General features: G+C 36.0%; 1 protein-coding gene across 1 annotated transcript in view; it reads right to left on the minus strand.

Moving 5' to 3' along the window:
- The window catches only part of LOC122809673 (carbohydrate sulfotransferase 4-like), a 204,369-nt gene that overhangs the window by 59,982 nt on the left and 129,451 nt on the right, over positions 1-14,936 (minus strand). Inside the window, exon 2 of the mRNA XM_044081342.1 lies at positions 10,833-10,947. The gene's annotated coding sequence lies outside the window, so the exon portion shown is untranslated. The remainder of the gene's footprint in view (positions 1-10,832; positions 10,948-14,936) is intronic.

Raw genomic sequence — 14,936 nt, forward strand, 5'->3', positions numbered from 1 at the left:
ATAATTAGAATTAATGTTGGTATGGTAATTGAGTATATTTTTTAGGTTTGCAGTGTGATTGTTTTATTAAGTAATGATACATCTGTTGTAATTCTAACTACTGTTGCTTGTGGATTTGAATTATTATGCTGTCAGTCTCAAGACAGAACTCTATAGTCGACACCTTTACTATTTTGATGATTTAAGGCAGGATCTTGAATGGCTATTAAAACAATGTGTCTTGTAAGAAACAATTAGAATTTCTAGAGCTTTAGAAGAGGCACAGCTAATATAATTAGTCTGAGTCAGATCATAATTGCATCAGCATATACAGATTTTGTTCTGATTATGTGCAAACTTATTGCTATATGATTGGCTAAAGGTATTGTATCAATGCTTAGTTGCAAGTCTGTGGATGTTACAGATATGTGAAATTGCTAAAGCATGCCTGCATTTACATCCAATGTTATATGTTGAATCTATATAGGATAATATTGTTTTAAAAAAGTCACTTTACCATATAATTCTCATTTTAGAAACCATGGACGTGTCTCTGTGACATTAAGAATTTTAGTACTAAGTTATTTCATGATTTATTGAATCTGTGTGGAACATCTGCTGAAATTGATTGCATATAGCTGTGTGGATAATTTTGTAATATTGACTACATGTATTATTTATTCAAACAATAAACAAATCTTATCAGGAGTTTAAAACTCTCAAATGTTGTTTGAGCTTTTGGTAGTTCTTAATAAGTACAATTCTTGACAGAATGGATATGCAGTCTAAATTCATATTTTAATTCTTTAATTATTTTTAATATGTACACCTTTAGATTAGTATATGTGGTGGTTAATGTGTTGTAGCATATTGCAATGCTTTATACATATTTGTTAATAATTTTGTAAATTCATTGAGTTCTCTAATTATGTTTCATGTCATAATAACTAGGTTTCCTCAGTTACTAATAAATAGCATATCATCTTCAAATGATGATATCTTGTGCATTCTCTCGCCCTACGAATCCCTGTATGTCAGCGGTTTATCTTGTTTTTGTGCTAGTAGTTCAATGCAAGGTTAAATAGGTAAGAGGATAATGGATATCCATGATTTATACTCATTTTGAAGTGGGACTGTAGTTATGTATTGAACTATTTTGATACAAACTACTTTCAATAGTCATTGAGGTTTTACTTTTCTACACTACTGTGTGACCACTGAGTTATATATATCCTGTGCGTGTGTGAGTTTTCCCCAGATGGGGTGCAAAGGGAGCTTGTTTGCCTAAAAAAAAATAACTTTTAATGAAAGTATTTTTGGAGGGTTGGATTCATACATATGTCACTCTCAGTAAGTGACATGGGAAAATCAACTGGAATCTGATTACTACAAAACTACAGGAGTAGAGAAAATCGATCAGTATGTCATTTAAGTATGTCCAATTTATTGCGTCAACATTATTTACATATCTAGGATGAGTATTAAGAGTTAGGATTTAGTGCTAAGTGTGTTTGATTCATGATAAAAAAGGGCTCTTTAAAAAGTATCCATTGTTTCTTCATTACTGAATGTGCATAGTTAGTCCAGGAGTGTTATACCTGGCATAAATTGTCTTAATCACTTTGCAATAATTATTTACTGAGAATTGACTGGCCTGAATAAAAAGCAAAGGGAAGCATCTTTAGATTTTAAGAAGACTGCAAACAGTAATGACTTCCACGATTCAGAGGTGGTCTATAGAACACTGTTATTTAAAACTGTTACCATAGATTTTATTTTATTGTGGTAAACATTTATGGAATTGATATGGAAGACCATTAGCTCCTGATGCATTGTTTGCATAAGTCTGTTTTACAGCTTTTTTCTCCCAGTGAATCACTTTGGGATTTTAAGTTAGATAAGACAGCTGGATCTATATTAGTTAGGGCTGACAGAACAGGTTCTGTTAAAATGATTTGACGAAAACAAGCTTTAAAGGATTTGCCTCCTATTTACACAGGATGGTGTAATATGCCCTTAAAATATGATAAGAGTCTTATATCTAACTTGTGACTCTAGTGGTTATATATATCTTGCCACTGTTATTTCAAGGAATTACATTTAAGTCATCTTTACTAGTTTACCGTAGGCTTGAGGCATCATTAAATAACAATCTTAGCCTACACAAGGTATAGGTCCCGCTTATAGTCTTGGCGCTACCAGCAGTGTCCTGTAAAATTAATCCATTCCCTTCCCTAATAACACATACAGTAGTAGCCTGCCATCATGGCTGAGCAATTTCCAATCATCTCTCTGGCCAGCCTGATAGACGTGGACATCCTGAGGCAATGTAGCAATTGGTTCATGTATACTAACAACCACTTTCTCCTGAAACAAACAAATACTTTATGTGAGAGATGTAGTTACACTATGAAACTGGAGGCAAGACACTCACATAAGGACAAATCAAATGCCAAACTGGTTGTCAGCACATACACACTTCCCACACTAAATAAGGACTCAACGGATAAACCCACATGTGTGGAGGTACTCACTAGTAACTTACCAAAAGATCAGAGGCCTCCCAAATGGAATTCCACACATAACAATGCAAAAAACAACCACAACACATAACACACACGCCAGTGTATCAACAAATAAGCCCATAAGATGTAACACCACAAAACCTTATGTATTGTTCATAGGTAACACCATTGTGAGACACACAGATGTTCCCCTCACCAGGCTGGATAAGAAGCAGGTTACGATTAACTGCCTGTCAGGTGCCATGATCCGTGAAGTCACTCAAGCACTTTAGTCACTTAACCACAAATACGAGTATGACACTGTCATAGTCCATGTAGGGCTGAATGGTTTGACACATACTTCACTGAACTATATGAAGAGAGACATGCCAGAGTTTTCAGATTATGTGTCACAGGCAGTTATAAGCCTAGCCTTAAGCAGCATTCTACCTTCTTCAAGGAAGATGCCACAATACAAACAAAAAATGATCCACTTAACAATTGGCTTAGTTACTGGTGTCAGTCCAAGGAGATCCAATGTCTGTCAGCCTGGTAAAACATGGTCGACTGGCCACGCTGCTGCTTTGCCAGAGATGGTATACACCTGTCTCCTCTAGGCCTTCAGATACTGGCAGAGGCATTAGCCAACCCTACTGTGCCTTTTTTAGGCAGTGTCGAAATAACAAAACTCACACCATAACAAAATCCTCTCTAAATAAACTCAAGGTACTGCTGCTTAATGCTAGGAGTCTAAACAAAAAAAAATGCACTCCCTGGAAGTACTTCGCAATTTGGAAGATGCTGATATGTGTGCAGTCAGTGAGAAATAGTTTAAAGGTGCAGAAAACATCCTGGCCATGCAGGGCTACAATACCTTCCATACATTCAGACCACAAACTGAGCATGAAAGAACCAAAGACAGAGGTGTGTCCATCTTCATTAAGGATAAGTGGATAAGTACACCTGGAGACTGGTCAAACAGTATGACTCTCTTGAGCTACTCCATGTCCAATTAACTATAGGCAAAGCCCAGTACCACATCATAGCTAGCTATAGGTCCCCTACCATGAAAAAAGAAAGCATATCGCATACCTGGACTTACTGGAGTCACTTGCCATACAGCCCTCACCTTACTCATGGTTAATTTTATTTATCCTACCATTGACTGGGAAACATACATGACCACAAACATGCTAGCTCAGAGGTTCTTGAACTTTGTGAATACAAATGCTCTGGAACAGCTAGTCAGCACACCCAGAAGAGGCTCAAATGTACTCACTAACATGGGAGAACATTGCTCCTCCTTGTGTGATGTCCTCCCTGGTAAGATCAGACCATAAATCAGTCTTACTTGATGTAATTATAAGACCAGATACCCCATCAAGCTCAAAAATGCTTAAGTATTTTTCAGAGACAAACTACCTCCTACTAAGTGGTGGTATGATAAGTATCAAAGACCCTTTAACGCAGATAACACAGACTGCTGTACAGAGGTTTACACCAATGTCCTGTATAACCACTTAAGCAGTTGTATAGAATCGGCTGTACCTGATCGGATTAAAACCAGGTCTTGCTGAAAAAACAAGCCACCCTGGTGGACCCCTAGTATAAAGAGGCTATACAACAAGAGAAATAAGCTAATGTCCTAGAACAAGAGGGAACTGGCTCAGCAGAGGAAAAAATCCCTCTCTAGCTTAAACAAACAAATCAGAGATCTTGTCAAGTCCTCCAAATCTAATCATGAAGCAAACATGGCCTCCCTAGCTAAGGATAGTCACAAGTCATTCTTTAACTACATCAGAAATCTAAACGGGAATACCCAGCTATGCACTGAACTGATTGTGGATGGCACCACCCATACTCAACTGGAGGTAATAACCAACCTACTAGTTGACAGATTTGGAGCAAACCTCACCAACCTGTCCCCTCCAGTCATCCCCCAAAGTATACCTGCCACCATTCCTCAACCTATTATCTCAAGAGACCAGGTCATCTTCGGTGCTCGACAAGGCTAAAAACACAGCATCAATGGGACCAGGCAACATCCCAGGTTACTTTTTAAATAACTTAAAATATGACCTAGCAGACCCACTTGGATCCCTGTTTAACCACAGCCTGCGAACTGGCTATGCTCTGGCAGAATGGAAGACAGCAACATTAATTACTCTTTACAAAGGGTACCATCAATTGACCCAGGGGATTATAGGCCCATAAGCTAGACTAGCCTAATCTGCAAGGCCTTTCAAAGAATCATTATGGACCTTATTAACTAGGACATAGGTAATCTCCAAACTCTGGACCCAACCCAGTTCAGTTTCTTTAAAGGTACATCATGCCTGTTAAACCTGGTTGTCTTCTTTGAGAAAGTCACAAAGACCCTGGAAGAGGGAACAACAGTGCATACCGCCTATCTTGACCTAGCCAAGGCATTTGATACAATCCCCCACTCCGGTATTATACAGAAACTCTTCCAATTGGGAATTAACTCCTACATTACTAGATGGGTTGCCAACATGCTCACTGACAGGTCACATACTGTCAATGTGGGTGACTTCACCACTAGCAAAAGACCAGTCACCAGTGGCATACCACAGGGATCTGTGCTGGACCCCTTATGGTTCAGAATTTATTTCTCAGAAGTACAGGCAAACCCGGAAGGCCTGTGGCTAACCAAGTTCACTGACATTTGCAAACTGGGAGCAATCATTGAGTCCTTAATGATGTTAACACAGATAAATGATTGATGCCTAAGTCACAGATTAAAGCTAAATGCAAAAAAAAATGCATTATTATTCCCTTTGGGAAAGCTGATATAGGTTCATAGGTTCATAAGTTGGTACTAGGCTATTGGCCCTAGGGCCTATACAAGCCTAGCCATAACAAGTCCCTGGCTATTTCATCCCACAATATTTACTTCCCTGGACCCCTGTCTTGCAGGACCATTGATGTTGATTTTCATATCTCCTATCCAGTCATCAAGGTTCCTTTTGAAGAGGGCCAAGGAGGTGCTCTGCTTGACATGTATGGGCAGTCTATTCCAGAGTATGGGGAGTCTCTGGGTCAGGAACCTATCCCTCCAGCATGTTTTGTTCATTATGATGGCAAGGTCCCTGGAGCGTGTGGCTCTGAGGGATTGGGATTTTTTTAAGCTTAACATGTCCAACAGCTCTGGGTTTGACATGACCTTGTATGTTAAGCAGAGATTGCCTCTGAGTAGACGATATGCCACAGACTATAGCTGGAGTTTTTTTAGACGGTCAGCATACGGCATCTGCTTTAGGTCTGTGATTCTTTTAGTGAGGTATATCTGCAGCCTTTCCAGTTGTTGCAGAAGTCTTGAGAGGTACATACCAAATGGGGCATTGTATTCTATAATGGGTCTAATGAGGGAGGAGTATAGTGGGACAATGACCTCCTTTTTTCTGGATGAAAAGCCCTTAGTGATGAGGTGTGCCACATAGAAGGATTTCCTGACTGTTGTGGTGATATGGTTATCGAAGGTGAGACCACTGTCCACCTTTGTCTTTAAGTCTCTTATCACACTTCTGGTGTTTAGTGTACTGCCACCTATGTGGTAATTCATGGGTACATGTTTTTTTCTAAAGGGGATAACTATACATTTCTTAGCATTGAGCTTGAGCCCATGGCTCTGGCACCAAGCATTTGTTTCTGTAGGCCCTTTTGTAGAATATCCACATCACTGCAGAATATCCACATCATTTGGGGATTCAAAAATGGCATACCTGATAATTACATTATAGACAGTACCCCCTAAGTGTAGACCCAGTGTTACATGATCTGGGTACTCAGCTTGATAGCAAACTGAACTTTGACCACCATGTATCCACAGTAGTAAGGAAATCATTCTATGTAGCACATCTTATAAGAAAAGACATCACATTTAGCTCTAAGGATGTTATAATTCCATTATACTCAGCCCTTATCAGACAAGTAATTGAGTACAATGCTCTCTTTTACATGCAACTCACTAGACACCTGCAACAACTGTAGAGACCACAGAGTTTTCTCACTAAGAAATTATAGTGTACACAAAACAAGTCTTGCACAGAAAGATTGAAAGTCCTGTCACTGTATTCTGTCTACTACATGTTGCTAAGAGGTGACCTGTGCCTGGCATACAGGGCAGTCTCTGACCTGGCCATGGCGGAGATGCTACACATTCGTAATGCATGAAAGTCACAAGCTCTAGTGATCTCTGGATTGCAGGGCAGTCTCTGACCTGGCCCTAATGGAAATGCTACACATTCATAAATCAACCTACATGAGGGTCACTCGCTCCAGCGATCTTAACCTAGCCTCTGACATGAACAGGTCATAATGGAGAGATAGCTACATCTCTCAGAGACTGCCACTTCTCTGAAACAAGCTTACAATTCACATGAAACAGAGAACCTCCCTGACCCTCTTCAAATGCAACCTAAATCGATGGATGGGTGACTGCAAATTCACTCCTGGGGTGGTGGCCATGTCCCTCCAGGCAGTGGAAATCATTATTAACTACCGTAGACCATTACCTCTGTGAACTTCACTCTCCTAACCATCGACAATTGGGAGCAACTCAGGATAAATATGACTTGTAAAGGGCTCTAGGGCCATTGGCCTAGTAACCTTCTATGAACCTATGGATAACCTCACTATGTCAGCTGCCATTTTAGTTTTAGCCTCCTCAAGAACTTAAATTCTTTTACTTGGTAAACTGAACAAATTCTTGATATATATATATATATATATATATATATATATATATATATATATATATATGTATATAAAGAGAGAGAGATAAAATGTTTATTTTAGTTTGATAGTTTGATGTTCAGATATTGCTGTGTTTAGGCAATCTTGTATGTAACAATGTTCTCCTTTCCATTATTTGGGGGAGAATCACTTCATCACCTCAATTTAGTCTTTTAAGAAAGACTCATTGGGATTACATAAGATTTTGAAAGAAGCATTTGTGTGGTAGTGGGCTTCATTAAACTCTTGTATAAATTAGTCTAGGTCATCTTGAAATATTTTAAGTTAAAAAAATTGCAGTTAATCTCTGTATTGTTGGTGAGTAAAGCCCTGCATTTTAATATATTTATATAATATATAATTATATATAATTATATAATATAATATATATTTTATATATATATATATATATATATATATATATATATATATATATAATTAGATGTAATTTTATATATAATTTTGTGTATATGTATATATATATATATATATATATATATATATATATATATATATATATATATATATATATATATATATATATATATATATATATATATATTTTAAGCATATATAATTGAGACTGCAAGATAGTTGATAAGATTATGTATAGGGAGAATGACACAGAGCCTTTCATTCTTTCTTTAATATTATGAACATGTGAATAAATGGTAAAAATTGATAATTGAAGGTTTGGAAATATTCCACATCTATTAAATGTCAGTCTTAGTCTGAGAGATAAGGAACCTGAGCAAAGCTGATGGCTGAGGTTAATATATGACACATGAATGCTGTTGTACTATGATGCTATTAAAGGAAAACTCCACCCTAGAGCTAAAAAAAATATTTTCCCTCTGTCTTTGTTTCCTGACCTATTTTAACATACCAAAATCACTCTAAGTGCTTTATTTGTAATTTTAGCCTGTTTTCCACAACATGGCTACCAATGGGGCTTGATGTATCAATGTGGTCTTGTTCTGCCTCAACACTTTCTCTTTCCCATAATGCTTTGTATGACTCATGCCAGACATAAGGAAGTAACTGTGAATTCCCATGCTATTGACATATAATGGGATTTGTATGAGTCACTGTTATCTTCTTTACCTTCGTAAAAGAACTGCTTCTTTTCTGTCTCTAATCACCCTCTTTTATGTTTGGCTCAGACCTTATTTTACACTATACTTAGAAGTTATTCAGCTACAGCCAGAAAAGCAGCTAAATTGCAGGCCTTTGCGCAGAGTTTTCTTTTGTAGTTCAGGAGGAACTGACAGCCCCCTCCCGCACCCTACTGCAGAGGTGTTAAAATTGTCACTGCATCGAAAGACCCTTGCAGAAAAAATGATGACTGAGATCTACAGGCTAAGCATAGGACTCTGTCCCCTAACATCAAGCACTAACAAAGCTCAGAATATAAAGCCCTGTCCATCCAGACAATATAGATGGCAAATTATGGTTACTAGATTTTTATTTTATTTATTTATTTATTTTATTTTATATTTGTTGATTTGAAAGAACTTAGCATTTTTAGCATACATGAGTGACTAGGGGCTATATACTGGCTTTGGAAAGAACAGCTCTTAGAATCCCAGTACTGTTAGGCAGATTGTTCAACAAGACCATGTGGACTCTCAAAATAACATTTTGGTGTGTATGCTTTTTTCCTGTAAGGAGGATTTAATTCCAACAACTCCTCTGCAGGGTGTATCTCACACTTAAATTTAATTACCTCTGAGATTTACATATTTCTGAAAAAGTGATCCAGCTACTTAATGCAATAAAGTAAAGAGATGAATAGTATAGGACCAGAAATATGTCTGGCTACCTCATAAATCCACTTTAAGGATCCTTTGGTAGTCCCACTTACTATGTAGTTTAATTCTTTTCTACAAGTAAAACAAACAGTCCTGGATGAAGAGCCTCTTCAGAAGAAATACTCATAAAACCAAAAAACAGATGAGGCTCACTACGGCCGATAACACACTTTTATTCAACTGCAGTATAGTTAGCGCTTTCACGTTTTAACAACACTTCTTCAGACTTTAAAACAGTTTATGACAAAAACATTGTTATAAATAAATTTAAAATCAAGCCAACCAATCAAAGTTGGAAAACAGTTAATCTATCATACATATTAAAGCAACAGTTCACAAGTATAGTCAACTATAGTCTAAAAAACAGTTATTTAATGTTAAAAATTGAAGACCATTATATAAATAACATGATATAAATATATATAGAAGGTTTAAAAGCTATATGTTACTAATATATATGTATATTAAAATATATATGTATATTAAAGTGTATATATATATATATATATATATATATATATATATATAAATATATGTAGAGACTAATGTGTGTAAGGGCATGATATTAAAAAGGGCCTTAATGTGGCCCTTTCATTCAGCCCATGTCCTATAAGTCCCTGTAATTTAATAATCCATCCATTTTCGCATTCTTCTGTGTAATTTTTTATATAATGGTCTGAAGAAGCGTTGTTAAAACGTGAAAGCGCTAACTATACTGCAGTTGAATAAAAGTGTGTTATCGGCCGTGGTGAGCCTCATCTGTTTTTTGGTTTTAATTCTTTACTACAGCAAGATTTGTATCTTTGGTTAAATACTTGATGATACTTAACCAGTACACAAGAGTAGGCATTTTGACGTAGCTGCCAACTATCACCCATAAGTATGATATCACTTCTTGGATGGTGCTTTGACAGTTGTTTACAAAGCCTGTTAAAGGGTTATAACAGAACTGTCCGTTAAGAATCTGCACATATGTTTTATGCCATGCACTACCTATACAAGATGTTGATGTGAAGACATCAACATACTCATGCAGCAGTGTTATCACAGCATTTCATGGTTGTAAGACATGTTTTGACATAATTCTGACAAACATTGTTTTACTTCAACGACTGACTTCTCCTTACAATTTTATAACTATTGTACAATACATTGCAAGAATGTAGTGCTCTTCACCTGCTTTATACAACATAACTTTGTTGACCACACATCTTTAACCATTATTCCTGCAGTTCATATTCACTGCAAGTCAGTATTCAACACTGAAAAATGCATGCTTTGCCTTCATGTCAAATTATGGATGGAAATGATCTACATTGTGTGACTAAATACATACAGGTACAAAATAAAATAAAGCATGCAAAAATGGGATAGAAGTGTAACAGGAAAATACAAACCACAAAAAGAGATGCAGTAAGTCTCTGTATGGAGTAAATAGATGAATTAAGACAAAGAAAGAAAGACAAAACGCATTCAATAAGAAATAATTGGAAACATTATGAAATAAATGCAAACTTTCTAAAAACATAAAACACAGAAAAGTTAGCTATTATACATGAAGCAGAAAGGATTAGGAAGGCTGACAGAAAAACAAGGATAAAATGTTGCTAACTCTTACCTTAATTTTTCTAAAAAAGAAATAATGGGACAAAACAGTTTACAAATAAATTAGGGACTACAGAAAATCAAAAGGGGAGGGATAGTCTGTTTTAAACAGTTCTTAAATACTAAAAATGATAAATGGAGTAATGGAAGGATTGCCACAAGGTAGGCATGTACTTACTTGAAGAAAGATGGTTGACAAATATATCAAGGTAATCTGGAAAGAAGTCATTAGCTGTTTTGACACCGTTTGCTAGAGTAAATAAGTTCAAATTGTAAAAGAGTAAATAGGTGACCTGAAAAACAAAGGAAGAAAACACTAACTATGAAAGATCATGATCATATGCATTTCAGACTTTGTACTTGTATATGTGCTTATATGTATGCATATAAAAAAACATTGTCATCAAACCCTTTTTTCCATTTTTGCATGGAGTCATTCTATCACATCAATGGTAAACATCACTTAGAGCCAATATCCACACATCATCAGGTACTAAATGGTCAAAATGCTAAAATACTGACCCCAAGTGACTTGAAAAAAAAATGAACATTTACTATACTGAAAATATGAAACATTGAGCCTGCAAAAAGATTGCAGAAAGAAGAGTTTCCATTTGTGATCTTAAACCTAACAGTCTAAAACAGTCAGAGTTATGCTTGGCTGAATAGTGATACTTGTATGGAAAGAGTTTTTTAAGGTAAGGTATAGGGTTAACACTACCTAGTAATGGAAGCTAATACGAACCCTTCTCTTTTTGCAACACTACCACTACACAAGACGGACTGAGAAATGCACGTATGCAAGGTACTAAAGCTATCCCTTCACTTAACCCTACCCTAATCCTAAACAGCATACACTTGCTCAAACAATGAATTAATCCTAAACTGCAAGCATCTCTTAACTTTTACTCCACCCCTAACCCTCACTCACCCCTAAAACAAGCCCACTTCAACAAAACACTTCCTATAATGTGAACATTTGATAAAATAGACATTCACACAAAAGAACTTGCAGTTCAGTCTGTCAGAAATATGAATGTTTGACAAACTGACCTGCACCTATATATATATATATATATATATATATATATATATATATATATATATATATGGGTCTACCTGAAAACGCAGACAACGCTGAATGCCGACAACGAAAACACCGACACTGCAAGATCGACAACGGAGAAGACTGACAGTTGAGAATCCCAATGCTGAGAACACCGACATGTTAAGGTAAGTGTGTGATACGGACGGACGTTAGGGTCAGGGTGTGGGTAAGGTAAGTGTGCGATAGTGACGGACATTAGGGTTAGGGTTTGGGTTAAGGTTAGTGCATAGATAGTTGTGTTTGTAAGGTTTAGTGTAGGTTTGTAAGGTTTTTGGTGTGCTTGTGTTGTGTGTGTTTTTTGGGAAAGGTATTTGTTTTGTTGTTTGTCAGGATTTGGTTTGTCAAGCATGTGATGTTTCGTGTTTTTTAACTTTTTTTTTATTTTTCGGTGTTTTCGTGTCGGTTATCTCATTGTCGGCATTCTGCATTGTCGGCATTTTCAGGTAGACCCATATAGCATATAGCTAGGTAGACCCCTAGCACCAGCCCTCCAGTGTCCATGACATTTTACTGAAGCCTGATCGCTGATAATGGAGGTAAAAGGAAAACCTCTGTGCCAGCTGGCTGGGGTGTTTCCTCTCTTTTTTCCTTCTTACTTCAGCTAATTCGTTATATTTAGTGATGAACATGTCACATGAATTCATTAATTTTTTGCTGTTCAGTTTACACATGCATACACATATGCACATAGTTATAAAGGGTGAACAGAAGGCTGGATCACTGCCAGCTCTCCATCATTTTGACTTTTTAAGAACCATATTTACATTTATCTCTACTTGTTCATGTAATACATAGACATTTGCTAAATCAGTCCACTGATCAACCAAACAATATTTAATTAAAGAAAACTAACAATTGTTCAAATTTCTGCCAAGTGTAAAATAAAACAAAAATAAAATAACACTTTGCAAACCCAACAAAACTAATTTAATAGTTGAGCTGTTTCACCCGGTCAATATAGTGTGAATTTTATTAGAACTCACTTGAATATCATTTCTTGCACCTCTTTCAGAAATGATGTGCAAACCAAATATAGTCATGTATATGCTGACAGAGAGATAAGATATTTATTTACTTAAATAACATTGAAAAATGTCTTTTCAAATTATATGATGTCTTAGACAACTTTGATTAACTCTCAGGCTATAGGGCAAATAAGGCCAAAAAAGTGCTAGTAGTGAATTTTTTACATTCCCCCTTATTCCCTTCTCCAAGCTATGTATACTCCTTCCAAGTGGTTCCAGTTTGTATGGATAAGAAGTTTTTTCAGAGAACTGAAGCAGTTGTTATTCTCTTTATTATGGAAAAGAAAGGCAAAACTAAACTCTCATGGCAATACCTTTCTCTGATATCGCATTGATGTAGCTTGAGAATGACAGACTTTTGGGTATAATGGAAAGCTTGTTCGCTAAGCATTTTTATTTGTAGCATTCCCAGGATGGTGACTTTATGCAAAGATAATTGTGTTTTTGCTGGCTGGAGAAAAAGAGAAGACCATTGTGGCTGAAGTTTTGAAACAAAAAAAGAGCATTGGTGGCTGGAGTTGTTTATATTGGCAGCAGAAGCCTTTAACTGATCATTGGGGTGGTATAGATTTGAAGATTTTGAAAAGCAGGTAATCCCCATTAGATATAAATTGAAAAATAACAGGGATATGGTGAAGATGGCAGTTTGGTTAAAGAGAAATGGCTATGTTAAGTACAAGAAACAACTGCTAAAATGCTGTCCAAGATATTGATGGAGCTTTGTTTGCCCATTGGGATAATATAAGCATAATCTTAATTTAGAAGCATTCAAACTATCTATACTACAGAATCCTAAAAAAAAAACTTTTTTGAAGATATTAAGAGAAAGTTACTACCGTGTTTGTTAGAAGTAACTGGGTTGTGTTTCTGAGGGACATGAGAGATGAAGATGGATCACTAAAGGTATTAGTTGTAGGCTTTAAAATTACTTAATTTGGACTGAAAAAGTAAAACTGGAAGAAAGGTAGAGATTAATGTTGACTAGGAAAATTAATTATAAGCAGTGGAATATGTTGCAGCTGGATGTTATCCTATCTATGTGATTTTGCAGTACCTTTGCCCCATAGTGTGTGTCAGACATGATCTTTTGAAAGCTACATGGACATCAGATTGTGTATTTACAGACGGATGCTTCCTGGGCATCTTTGAATTGCTGTCTATTTTTTTTTTTTATATCTGTACCTGATATATAATATGTTTATTGTTAGAGGTGGAGTGTGTTACATAGGGGACTGACTGACAGCTGTGTTTGTAGTTTTGTGGACTCCTACTGGTACTATGTCTGCCTCTTTATATGATGCCAGATGTCCATTTCTGGGGATTGCTGCTGCAAGTGTTTTACAACATGGAATATACATTTGTATTGGTGTGCTGTGGTTGTGAGCCTGTGTAATATGTGTCGTTTTGGGACTAGTGTTTTACTTATTACATACTCTATTTCCATTGCCTATACACTTTCATTTTTTACAATGTTTATAGAAATCACTTTCTGTCAAAGGTTATCATTTTCACTACTTGTTTATGTGATAATATAAAAAGCTTTAGAAATGAAAATATTACATAATCTCTGAAATTATAAACCAGTGATTTATGAAGTTATAGCAATTTGAGAACTTTCACCAAGAATTTACAGAATAACTTTTCACTGCATTTAATAAATATTTAAGCTAGTTTTTTATCACATTTAGGATAAAGTAGATTTTAAAACTCAAAAGTTGCACTCTTTTAGCAAACATTAAGATGCACACAGGACTTTATCGTCTTTAAAAATGCAGAACTTCCTAAAAAAATATTGCAAACCACCAACATTATAGTTCAGTGTTTATCTCACAGAAAACTTAACTGCCTTTAAAAATGCAGAACTTCTTAAAGGAAATATTGCAAACCACTAACATTATAGTTCGGTGTTTATCTCACAGAAAAAAGGCCTAAAGTGTAGTAGTCTTTAATATTTTCACCTAAAATGTAAACTGTAGTCATTTTCATAGTAAATGATAAAGAGAATTCACAACATTTTTCACATCAAAGACAATAGGATTATACAAAATACAAGGCAACTGAGTCTTGCAACCATCTACAATGTTTTTGGCATCACAGAGGATACATAAATAAAACCAAAACATGGGAGCTGAAAAACAGTCTTCTCTCT

Source organism: Protopterus annectens, chromosome 8.part0, assembly GCF_019279795.1.
Source record: "Protopterus annectens isolate FY-2018-M chromosome 8.part0, PAN1.0, whole genome shotgun sequence".
NCBI classification, from domain to species: Eukaryota; Metazoa; Chordata; order Ceratodontiformes; family Protopteridae; genus Protopterus; species Protopterus annectens.